Genomic DNA, 13,616 nt, shown 5'->3' on the forward strand with positions numbered 1-13,616 from the left:
TTGTCCTCCGTAACATGTTCCAAGTGACCCCTGAACCCTTATCCCCAAGTCAGCGAGTGTTTATGCTAGGAAGACGTGGGTTCTCACGTTTCGTAAGTAAATATTGCTCATTCATGACCTGTGCTAGCGTGTATTTATGTATAGTTTTACATGCGCAAGTTAAAGAAGGTAATTTGCTTGTAAACGAGGCAAGGGTACTTAACAGATGCATACTCTAAACCAAGGATATCGTGAATTATATTCTAGTAGTCACAGTTTAGACATTTGGTTACATCACATGTTACTCACTAGCTGTATGTGGTAATTAAAACGGAAACACTTTTCATTGCGAAAAAAACTGTTCTCTTGCTACCTGGAATATCCATGTTCTCCCACGAAGTGCTGTTGTGAATCATACCACCAAATGACGGTGCGTGAGTAAATGTTCCAGTAACCCTTCAGCCACCTCTGATGATCTCACCGCAAGTGACCTTCGAGGGGCGACTGCAGTGAAAAATTAAACAACGTCCTCATTGGACACCTCCTCCACTTTGGTTTTCAGTCCTTTATGTAACACAATCGCGATTCGTGGGAGATCACACAATTTCAGGCGGACTGTGAGTAATGGAAGGACGCTGCGATTCACCATGTCCCAACGGCAAAGCCAATTAGTGGAAGCCGGATTTCCGGACATCTCTTATGTTGTACGATTCCGTTCGAAATTCAGGTTTTGCATGGCTGCATTTTGATTGCTTAAACTTCTGTACACTTGGTTTCGTGAAATACAGAAGGCGCGGATTGAAACGAAGCTAGGGAATGAATTATACATCACTTGAGGGAAGAAAAGCAAATGATACCCAACTATATTAGCTACCTCGGATCGCTTGTGGAGATTTTCAGACCGAAGCAACACGCGACACGTGTCGCTTGAGCATTTCTCCAATCGAAAGTGCTACGACGCCAGGGGTCTCGGGTTCGAATCCTGGCCTGGGCATGGATGTTTGTGAGAGTCCATTCACCATTCATCAATTTCATCATATCATAACTCATTCCCATCTTCGCAAATTAGACAAAAGTGGCACAAGAAGCGAAGTAAAACAAAGCAACTCAAGAACAACCAATCGAAAGCATGCTTGCGCGGCCTGCTGGACCGCTACGTTAAGGTTGCTGTTGGTTGGTTCCTTCCCAAGCCGCAAACGTTGCCTGTCGCTTCGGTGTGAATTCTCCCGAAGCGACACGCGTCCCGTGTCACTTGAAGGTGTCATCAAAGCAGACTTGTGTAGCCTGTTAAGCCGCTACGGTGTGAATCGTTGATACTGATTAGGTTGTTCCCAAAAAACATGTATCGATTGTCGGTTCGGTATTCTCCCTAAATGAACTTTAAAACGAAGTGACAAGCAACGCGAGGATTTCATACCGAAGCGACAAGCAACAAGTTGTAAACGACACTACCAGTCCCGAGTATTGGCCAAACTAAAAGTCCACTTTACGCTTAGATAGGCTAATCGGGACTGGATTTACCAGTTGGAGTTTGATGCTGATCATGCAACTTTTACCATGGCCGAGATCGAGCCTGTGTGAAGTATTTATACTCTGCGTGATTCCAAGGCACAGGGGAAGGCTTTACATTTTTAATAACAACCCTTTATCAACAACTGATGTCACGGGCTTCTTGTAACTCAAACTGCTGCAAATACTGTATCTGATGAATTGAAAGCCTAATAAATATCAAATTGTTATCTTGTGAATTGTTTCTATTTCTTAACTTGTTTCTCCGCTCCGTCTAGCCCTCCCCCTCTGTGTGTGTGTGTGTGTGTGTGTGTGTGTGTGGTCGGCAAGAGTTTGTTCAAAAACGTTACTTATCGATATATCAGACATTACGGAAGTACAAGATAAAATTTGGGCTAAAAAGTCCATTGAACATTAGCTGACTTCCAGTGCAAATTAAGTTCATTAATGTGTTACAAGCCATTGCAACTACAAACAAAAATTTGGTGTACAAGGAGGGAGAAAACGAGCAATATGCCGATCTCAACCATCACGATTGTTCTGCATACCTGAACTTAGGAAGAAAGAATAAATATTCCGTGAATATCCACGGTCAATTTCAGTTGGTTGTGATGCAGAAGTGATGATATGATGAAATTGATGAATGGACACTAAAAAAAAATCATGTCCAGGCCTGGATTCGAACCAAGAACCTCTGGCTTCATAGCGCGCTGTGCTAATTACTCTGCTACGGAGGTCGGCAATGTAACAAGTTAAAGGAGAAATTAATTGTTTTTGGTGTCACGGATGGGACACAATAGAAAACCAATCAAAAGTTAAACAAACTGTATGTAAAATATCTTCTACAATTTACTAAATTATGCACGTGTATATAATACATGATGTTTATTCAAATGACAGTTTAAGGTCGTCGACTCACAAGACAGAATAAAATCACAGCGTTGCATTTAATTTAAAAAAAATATATATTCAGGAGCAATTTGACAGTGTCTCGCTGGAAGAATGTTGAAGTAGCTTAGGATTCGAAAATTGTAAGTTGATTAGAACTAAACTAGAGAAAATGGATTAACATCTTCAATGTGTACAGAATGTTATGTAATTTTAGAGTAAATGGATTGAATTCTGGATGATACTACAGCACAGACTGAAAATTTAAGTTTTCTTGCAACCTGTTCAACATAAATTACTAGATCAATTCGCTTCTAATGAATCAACATGGATATAGGAATGATATAATAATAATAATCTTCCTTCACTTCTTCTACTACTTTGTCAGAAGAACCTGTATGAGATTTTTCGCTTCTAGAACTGGAAGACCCTTACAATTTACATGTTCCCATTTCTTTCCTATTTACATCAAACCTCTGTAATTTACACCTGTTCTCCAGTTTATATATATATATACATATAAAAGTAATATTAGGAGTAAAAATATCCTCAGTGACGCATTGAGAACAGAATCATTTTAACCTAACAACCACTGTCCTCCACTGTGACTGAAAAAAACAGATCAGAATACGCTGAAAGAGAATAGAGCTCCACAAGTCGTCAGGACTCCTACAACATCCAAGCATGTCCGATCACTACAAAAACAAGGAAAAAAAGATCGGAGGACAGAGAAGATCGAAAAAGAGACGAAGAAGAAAGTCGTAAACACGACCACAAACCCTTTCTTTTCACTTTTAACCGCTGCTTCGGAAGAATGACCTTGTCCCGAGAATCGTCCCTCTCCTCGGTGCAGGAATATTCAGGAATGTAGAAAGGAAGGAAGGAGGTGTGCAATATTTTCCGAACCCTCTGGCAGTGACTCGGTAAACCGAGGCCACTGCGCATGCGCACTCGGGCGCGGAGTTCAAGCCGAGAGTGCCTCATATTGGCTCCCCACCTGTCTGCTCCACTATAGTGCATTGTGTGTCTGAGCGCATCAGCATCGTGCAAACGGAACGACCTATCTTGTGACCACCGCAGTGGCTTGGCTGTAGAACATTTGCGGCTACCGGTAAGTTTCGATTTCGTTAGAGCTTTCGGTTCTGTGCATGCGCCAATTGGAATTTCCAATATATGAGTTCATAAGGTGGTGTTTTTCATTCATAACTGAAAAAAAAAGTGCGTTAATGTTGCAAAAATTGGTACTGTACAAGCCGTTGATTCTCGCAATGGAGCAGATGTGTGAACTAAATAAATCTCTCCTAAAGGTGTCTAGAACTTACGGTTTGAATGCCAATTAATAGATCTACATTGGCCTCCTGTAGATACACTGTGCATACCCCAAAATCTCAGTTCGTTAAGTGCAAGTGACTCAATTCTACAAACTTCACTTCGTCAGTTACCATTGGAATTAACTCAATGAACATTACTAGAAGCACGTTTGTGCACCGGTAGCACCAGTGAACCTCGTAACAGAAAATTGTACTTATCGGATATCCTTTTGGTGGTGCTTTATCACCTACAGTGATCACTCTTCCATTTCATCTTGAACGTCTAAGCCAACAGTTCATTCTTACACATATAAGAAAAGGACCAACCACGAAGTTATATTCCTTTTACAAAATTTTGCAAATTCTATTACACACAAAGATCACTACTATTCTGCTATTGAGCATATTGGAACTGTTTACAAGCAAAGTCTGACGTTTATATTACCACAAAATCTGCAATTACAAGGCTGAATGAAAGAGCTTATTTATAATCATTTTTGCTTTTCAATTTTAACTAACTTCATGGAAATTAAGCAGACCTTTCCTGCACACAGCTTGATCCAGTTTCCAAAATCGTGCCAGAGTACTATATTCAGTATTGTCGATCAAATGATGATGGAAATAACGATTTTTTTTTATTTAAGGATTTGACGAGTCTCTCAAATTTAACGTGAATATTTCATGAAAAAGTATGAATTTAATCTGTTTCTTTGGAACTGGGAAGAAATAGACATTCGAGTTACCACGTTACTTCATTGTAATGGCGATAATGTGTTTATATTTAAGTAATAAAAATCTTAACGTTAACATTATCTAAAGACGTTATAAAACATAAAACCAGATACTGAGATCCCACTGTTACTGTGCCACACAACCCCCCACCCCATACTACACACGCGCACGCATACACAGCTAGGTTACTAGAATTTTCTTAGGAAGGTTGGACCAAAGGGGAGAGATTCCACTTTGTTATAAGTTTATTCTTCCAGGGAACCTTTAGTTTTTGGGGAAAAGGTGATCCTAATAACTTACATCTCCAATGTACCCCATCCCCCCCGTGTTTCCGCACCTACAAATAAATTTGATTTTTTTGTCATGTCAGTGCTAATAATTGAACGGGTGTACATTTTACGCGCCATATTATTGACTGGGGGGGGGGGGGTCTGACACGAAAGTACTCTGGCTTCGAATTTGCGTGTGGATGATCTCAGGTTGGCATTCCTCGAAGAGTGTCCTGCACAAAAAGACTCTGGGGTTCACTCAACTTCTAATGGGTGTCTGGCGGCAAACTGGACGTGCAAAAGCGGTTGGAACATGGTACTGATCATATCACCTCCACTATGGCCGATATCGAGATATACAGGACCGTAACTCCACACCCCCTTATTTGCTTTCCTTGTACGATGCACCATTTTAACCTTTACGATGCAAACGTAGTGCTGGAATATTTTATGATAATTTTGTGTATCGTTTCAAGGTAAATAACAGGTATAGATATTATAATTAGTTCATGTATAAAACTTGTGTTTTTCTTATAAATTTTATTTTACTTCGCTTCTTGTGACACTTTTGGCTAATTTGCAAAGGTGGGAATGAGTGATGATGTGATGAAATTGGTGAATGGACACTCACAAAAATTCATGCCCAGGTCGGGATTCGAACCCGGCCTCATTAGAGTAAATATGATTAATTGATTTGGTTATTGTTACGTCGCTTTCTGCCACTTCTGGCTAAGCGACGACGAGGATGATATGACGAAGGGAAGGGTAGATAAATATGTTTAACACACCAAAACCGATCCAAGACCTGAAGATACGACAAATGTCTTTGAAAAGTAGAGACGACCATGAATCAGACAGAATTAATACATATGACTTCCACAATATACATACACACGTTGAAGAATCCAGAGCTGCTCATTTAGACATCATCATTTCTGCCTGAAAACAGCGTAAATGCAACACTTTATCCACTCTCATAATACCTGACTGCTTAAAGAGGACACAATTGAACGGCAATGCAAAAATATAGTTTTTTTGTCGAATGCTGGTATAATTATCAAAGTTAATAAAGGTCAAATTGGATATTGTATCTAAACATTTCGTAAGGAGGATCAGGGGCTCTAAACTCGTTGAATACTGTTTTTCTTCTTGGGAATGCTGATTTCCACATCTTTTCGATAATTCAACAGCATATCTTTGTTTGAAAAATGTCGGGCACTTTTTGAGGTGGGGAGATATAGCCCTCTTTCACAAGCCAAAAGTGACATTTTATGATAAATTAGAGGAAATAATATTTGATATATGAAAATAACGAAAGTTACACAACACCAAGCATCAGACACACAACACTAAAGGTACGGCACTGGAAGCCGAAAACATTTTTAATCCTCCAATATTTATTAATCACGCTGTCCTCCGCCAAGCCCTCCATATATTACATTTAAATCTATAAGCCGGTGTCTGGAAAACTGGCTCTTTTAAGGGGTGAAATATTACTTTGTGTAGTGCCTCGCATTTTGATTCGCTGCAGAGTTTGAACGAGAGGTACATTTTTTTGTCGTGACTCTTGAGCTTGTAACGGATATAAATAGCTTTTCGTTATAGGAGCAATTACCATAAAACCTGTGCGTGCATTTAAATAACCCTCTACGCTATTACTTCCTTCATTTTAACCTACCACCTGGTATTCTATTCATATTTACGGCAATACATTCAATCGCATGTAAAATTTACTAACAATAACAAAAATTAATAACAGAAGTAACGTTCCAAGGTTTAAATGATGGTTTCACGGCATGAGCCTAATGTTAGAGCGACAGAACGACTCTCTCATTTTATACGAGAGAGAGAGAGAGAGAAATGAATGTGGGTGTATTCACCCCCCCCCCCAAACCTCGCAATCCCTTGGTATATGGATTGTTCAAAACTGTACGTATGTGTATGTGGGTGTAACTTACACACACAAACATACATACATATAAAATCACGCTAGATGGTGGGTAGTCAGCTGCTAATAATCATTTGTGTCGACCTAGTGTGAAAAGATAGATAAAGTGTCATACATACAAATATACACACTTGAAATATGAATGGGTCTTTTGTATCTATCATAACCTCTCTTCGAAGGTAGTTTTCGCCACTGCACATACATACACACAGAGAATTGATTGATTGATTGAATTGATGTTTAAGTCCACTTTATGCAAAGTAAGGCTAATCGGGACTGGACCTACAGTTTAAAGTGGGATCGAACCACTATGTGCTTCCACCGGGTATCGACCCCGTGACCCAGAGACAAAGAGGAGACACTTGACTACTTAATAAGTTCCGCATTGTATATTGCAATATATCAAATTCTACTTATGTACGCGTACCAATTCCACATATTGTTACAGTTCGGGAAACTAGGAACTAGTGATACACAGATTTTAGAAATTCCGAATCGGTTATCAGAATTCTAATTCGTAACGGTATCACGCTCCTCAGTAAATAATTGGAATGGAATTAAAAGGACCATGGTATAGCTTCGGTAGAACGTAAGGTTCCTATAGACAAAATGTCCTACCTAAGGTTTGAAAATGTTTGCATTTCTTTTAAAAAGGGAGAACTAAAAAGTGATAGCAAAAATGTAAAGAGTAGCTACACTCCTTTGTGCAAGCAAAAATAGTACGGAGTGTCCAAAATATTCTAAGTAACGTTAGGCATATTATTTTTATGAAAAAAAGATGCAAATCTTTGGATCAATCACGGTACATATGAGTAAATGTGGTTTAAAATATTGGTTACCGCGGCAATGATGAGATCTGTGTCAATCGATTGACTGATTGATTCATTTGGTTCATTGCACTTCGATTTTGTGCCACTTTTGGCTAAGCGCGAAGATGAGGATGAGTGATTATATGATGAAATTGATGAAGGGAGACTCACAAACATCCATGTGCAGGCCGGAATTCGAAGCCGGAGCTCCCTTCGTCGTATCGTGCTGTGCTAACCACTTCGCCATGTAAATCAGTGGTTGTCCTGTAATCTTCCGTAAGTGTTCCTTTTAGGAACCCTTTAGTAATAGCCTGGATGTGTTAGAGAGCTGGTAAAAGTATGAATCATCAGCCGGAAATAACCCACCCGATTGTCAGAAACCTTATTTTACTTGTAATGTACTTTTGTTATTTTATGCTGCTTTTCTACCACTATTAGCTAATCGTTGACGTTGAGAATGAATGATGATTAGAAGAAACACCCATGCCCATGGCCAGGATTCGAGCCCGGAGCCGTGAACAAGAAGTACTAAGTACTGCTGACACAGAGTTTTAACCTTTCCAATGATTTCTTGGAGACGGTGACAGTGTTTTAACCAACGCTTTTAGATTTTTTAAGAAGAGCAGGCCTTTAACACTGTTTCTGAAGTAGTTTTTAGAGAATCCCTATCTTCTGTGTTTGTCCTACGCAGGTCCATTTACAACTTGCATCTTGAACCTTTTTCAAGGGGCTCTTTTCCTTTTTTTACAATTTTACTTTAAGGGTTTTACATAAAGGGCTTTTCCCCGTATACACGGAAGGGTGTAAAATGGCCATACGTGCCGATGCACCCAACAATTTTAAATCAATCAATCACTACGTATGACCGATGTACAGAATAAACAGCAAAATCAAACCTGGGTGTTACTTGTGTGGTACCCTGTACTGTCACTGTTTTACAAGCGTTATGTCAAAGAGATTTCGAATTTTACACTCATTTCCCATGTTCCAGTAGCGTTCTGACAAGTGTGCGACACTTCGCCGTTTAGTTCTGCAACTTATGCAACCAACGTTCTTTTCCGTCTCCCGTGTTCACAAGGTAGGTGAAGTTTTCACTTCCCTGACGTAAAAATACTTTCTGCGCGTCGCACGAGCCTTTCATTGCCCCGCCACGTGGGAACGGGCGAGCTTGCTTCGAGGTTTGCGATCGCTCGAAGAAAAATCACATCAATACATTTTAGTACTTCGGAAAAGGGGTGTGTTTATGAGAACTACGATACGTGGATTAAATTTATGGAGCAATACATAGCGTATTAATTTCTCTTAACACTTTCCTTGTTTGAAATATCGGCCGTTATATTACCGTAACGGCACTTTTAAAGCTGCACAGGTTGACACGTTAGGGAGAACACGTGTACACTTCAGAAGCAAAAATCAATTGGAAAGCTTTGGATTTTTAGTAATTGTCACAAACTGGTTCTTTACAAAAATTCCTAGGAGCCTCAAAAACGATACGAGTTGTTGGAATTTTCCCCGCCCTACCATCAATCGAGGTGGCTAATCTGGTTGGAGCTATGTTCTCGCCACCCAAAAATCTGCATTCGAGTTCCGGCTTCGGTATGAATGTTCTTCGTAAGTAACTCTTCACAAATTTCAACTAATAGTCAGTCATCCTCATCGTCGCGATAAGTATACATAGGCAGAAAAGTTTAAAAAAAAGAAAAAAAATACTATCTCTGGAATTCAAGGTTTTGATTGGAAAAAGGCTTTTAGAATTTACAGAGGTTTATTTTAAATCAACTCGTAACGAGGCAAGTGATTTAGCAATTCGTTTAAAGAAGCTACGACGTGTAAAGCTATGGACCGACCTTCGTGGCGGAGGGGTTAGCACACCGCGGTACGACGTCAGGGGTCCCGGGTTCGAATCCCGTCCTGGGCGTGGGTTTTCTTTATGGTTTATAAATTTCTTCATATCATAACTCATCCTGATCGTAAATAATAGTCAAAGTGGTAGAAAAAACGACGCTAAATAAAAAATATATCACATTCAATTATAAACCTATGGCCTGTACAGGGTCCCTCAAAAACCTCGTGTGTCTATTGAGGGTATATTTGTCGTTATTGAATGAGATAAAATATCAGAGTAGGCGTAATTCGAACCCATGGAATAACAACTTAACTACAACCAAAACAACATAACTGCAGGCAATTGTTAGATTCAGCTTCTTGAAATCCCTATTCACATCTTTAAGTAATCACATTTTGCGTGATCGTGTTTTACATTAAAGGGTTTCCCCGATGGCGCAATGGTAGAGTCGTCGCCTTGTAATCAAGGAGTCCCTGGTTCGATTCCCGGTGGAGGCACATAGTGGTTCATATCCCACTTTAAACTGTAGGTCCAGTCCCGATTAGCCTTCTGTGAAAGTCAAATGAAAACCTTGTGCGACAAAAATTATATAACAGATTGAATAACCTTAAAAAATACATTTTTGTCATTTTAAATATCGCGTCTCCTTTACACACACTTGCATGAGTGAAGAGCAATGATTGTATTCCCTATGGAAACCTGAAACTTTTAGGAATTCTTTGGCAAATGAAAATTCAATATATCTGTGTGTGCTGACCACACCAACATGTTCACGAAGGGAGGAGGAAGCCAGCCCGACAATGGCCTCAGTTCTCAAGCAGATGTCTTGGAAAGACCTTCGCAGTTAGCTGATACGCGCATCGAAATGTTCTTCTTCTTGCGGTATGTAATACAGGCGCTAACTCAGACTTTACAATATATCTATATCAGCAACGGGTCTATGCTAAAATGCAGCAAACGTGTGTAACCCTAAATGCAGAAGTGTAACCCTACATGCAGATATCAACTGCATAAGAAGCAAACAAATTAAGATTTTGATTCTCCCTCGTATGTTCAATTTTATATTACAAAATATCAACTCTGAAACATATTTGAACCAAGTAGCCTTATAATTTTTTTTTGCATGTAGTCATTGTAGGCCAAATGAAACTTCGACAATTAAGTTGGTTGTCGAAACATTCAGGATGTGATGCATACATTACGTCTATGCACATTAATCTTGCCGTTGAATAGGTCATCATAAGGTACATCGACTCTGTGAACTTGTACATTTCTTATTTTGCCTCGCTTTTAATTAGATGAGAATCATGAAGGAACACAAAGGAACACCGATGTCCAGGGACTCGAACCCGGAACCTACAGCAGGAAAATCGTGACTCCACCATTCAACGTGTACGAATTAAATTGCAGTTACGATTAAACTGGTCCCCTCACGTCCCCTCCAAATCACTCCTAATATCCTGACACTTAGGCAACCCACCTAACTCTTTGTGTTGCTAGGTTGCAATCTGCACGGGGTAATATCCGTGTCCAATTTACCACTTGGCACAAAATAAACAAATTAATTGGGGGTAAAAAAAACACTAAAAAAAACAATATCCTCGCACTTGCTCGCTGCGGACGGCAAGGAGACGAGACATACACAGCGTGTGTCACCTCACAAACTTTCACAGCGTATAAACATCAATGATTCATTAATGGATTGATTTGCTTTATTTTACTTCTCTTTTTGTGAAACTTTTGGCTAATTTGCGAAGATGGGGATGAGTGATGGCATTATGAAATTGATGAATGGACACTCACAAACAACCATGCGCAGGCCAGGATTCGAACCCGGGCCGACAAAAGATCAATGAGAAAACCAACTTTTCTTAGCAATGTTTTCAGGCAAGCCTTTGAACGCTACAAAACCTCGAAAACGGAATAGTATCTTGAATATATACAACCGTGCAGCACAGCGTCATCATTACCACTATTGCAAACACTTCGTAACTATCACTATAAATATAATACAGGGTGCGGCAACTAAACCTGGCGGTTTTTAATTACAAATAAAAACAAAACTCTTTAATGCAACGAAGTTAATTTCATACACGTTGTGCTACATTTCAAAGCATTTTAGGAAAATAACACGAGAGGCAGTTTCATACAGTTTCTTGACAAGGACAGTTCATTATTTGAATAGAACAGCTGTGAGGCGTGTCAACTAAATCTGTTGGTTTTTACATCAATACTGAACGAAATTTGCTCGAGGTAACGATATTCAGCTGTTCGCTATCTCAAAGCATGTCAGTCAGCATGGAGCAGTGGTCAGCACAACCAAGAGCTCTTGTGGTTGAGACATTTTTCCTAATGAATGTGTGGTGGAAATGCAGCGTGACTTCCTTCCATTAACACTCTTACATTCACCGTAATCTACATGTTCCCAGTCGGAATACCATCTTACTGTGTGTAAGGAACTTCAAGGAGACGGCATCAGCAATGAAAAGAACTCCTGGTGGACATCGTAAGATTCGAAATCCCGAGAACATCCAACGAATTCGGTTTTGAGGAGTCATCCAAAACAGGAACTGTCCTTGTCAAGAAACTGCATGAAACTGCCACCCATGCTATTTTGTTAAAATACATTGAGATGTAGCACAGCACTATAATTGGGCTCGGCCTGTTGAGCTCTATCAATAAATAAATAAATAAATTGACTTCGTTGTATGAAAGAGTTGTGTTTCTATTTGTAATTAAAAAACGTCAGGTTTATTTGCCGGACCCTGTATATCACTTATATACAAATAATCACATAGATATACGCTCATTAATTCTGATGAAGTAACACTGCAAAGTAAATTTATCAATACCAGACCAATACTGTCTGATTAAAAAATATAGATACTCGACTTGGACTCCAATTTAAAATTAACCAGTAGACTTACATAAAAACGAGTTACATCAAACTTTAACTTATACAATTCTGTGTTAATCTATGCCAACCATTTTTTTTTTCGAGATTTTTGTATTTTGTATCGTCGCGAGAACAAAAAGTGTATTTTTTTTAGTTTTGCAAACGATCTCTCTCTTTAAAATTCTGTAAATAAGAAACGAGTGGTCCGATCGTAATGAAATTTTAGTACGTTGCAGGCAGAAAAGTTTTAAAAACAAATCTTAATTTTCAGATTTTTAAAATGTCAAAAAACCCGTTCTTATCAATTTTGCGAAACACCTTTTTTTATAGTACTGGGTAGTCATAGAAATACAATATTGGTCTTGTTTTGAATCTCTTTCCATCTGTTTTCAAAATCCATTATCACTGTCAATTCACACTGCGAAACCGATTTTATACAGAATGTTATGCAAAGTGGTCAGATGCCCTGAGAAACTTTTGCTCAACCATCACGGTAGTTTGTGCAAGTTACAATGGAATTTTACATTCCACTGTTGCAACTGTAGTATACTCAGCATCTTCTATTTCACTGGTAAAACTAATTGTAATTTTTAATTTTTTGGTCATGTTAAACGGGAATTATGCACGATTACTGGATATGAAAATAAATAAAACAAGTCAAAAAATTACTCCTCCCGTAGCTTTAGTGTTGTATTGAAGAAAAGATCTACAATGTTGAAAATAACGTCCTTATTATTCTGTTCAGTTACGACGCTCTTCAATTTCTCGGTTAATCACGGCGATGAGAGCCATGAAAGAGATGAAACACAATGGTAAAGCCATGCCTTACCCAGTACTCAAACATGCGACCTCTGGTATCGAAGAGCGTTACGCTGACCACTCCACCACGGAGAACGGCAATTTCTGCATTTTGTAAATACGGATTCTTACTCTGGTCGACGAGAAGTGATTCTGCTCCGAAGTATGGGCCACACCCGTCTTACGCATAGGCATCTGCTGTCACTACGTTGTCTTGTGGCATTGTTGATGAGGCAGAATGTGCCGATCATACAGATCTCAGTCATACTTTTAATCCACCCAGCATCGATAGACATTTAGATAGGTCTATTGCAATCTTTCTGACTTCTTGATTGAGTTGGCCTTTTAAGTCCACTTTATGCACAGTAAGGCTAATCGGGACTGCGCCTACAGTTTAAAGTGGGATCCGAACCACTATGTTCCTCCACCGAGAATCGAACCCGGGATCCCTTGATTACAAGGCGACAATGATACCACTGCACCATCGAGGAGGCACTGACCTCTTGTTTTATGCTCTCAGTGCAATTTTTAACGCGTGTGTTTTGAGCAAAACCATTTACAGCTTTGCAATGTTACTCTTCTCGTGGACCCTTTTACACCCCAATCTTAATTTTAGACAGAAATTCAGATAA

At 39.3% G+C, this 13,616-nt stretch overlaps 2 protein-coding genes across 2 annotated transcripts in view; one reads left to right on the plus strand and one right to left on the minus strand.

Annotated features, from left to right (window-relative positions):
- Positions 1 to 13,616, minus strand: part of LOC145992437 (DNA oxidative demethylase ALKBH2-like) — a 257,798-nt gene that overhangs the window by 40,808 nt on the left and 203,374 nt on the right. The gene's annotated exons all lie outside the window — the stretch shown is intronic.
- LOC145992063 (uncharacterized) overlaps positions 3,403 to 13,616 on the plus strand; it is a 96,492-nt gene continuing 86,278 nt past the window's right edge. Inside the window, exon 1 of the mRNA XM_083128227.1 lies at positions 3,403 to 3,487. The gene's annotated coding sequence lies outside the window, so the exon portion shown is untranslated. The remainder of the gene's footprint in view (positions 3,488 to 13,616) is intronic.

This window comes from Lepisma saccharinum, chromosome 9, assembly GCF_977018435.1.
Source record: "Lepisma saccharinum chromosome 9, izLepSacc3.1, whole genome shotgun sequence".
NCBI classification, from domain to species: domain Eukaryota; kingdom Metazoa; phylum Arthropoda; class Insecta; order Zygentoma; family Lepismatidae; genus Lepisma; species Lepisma saccharinum.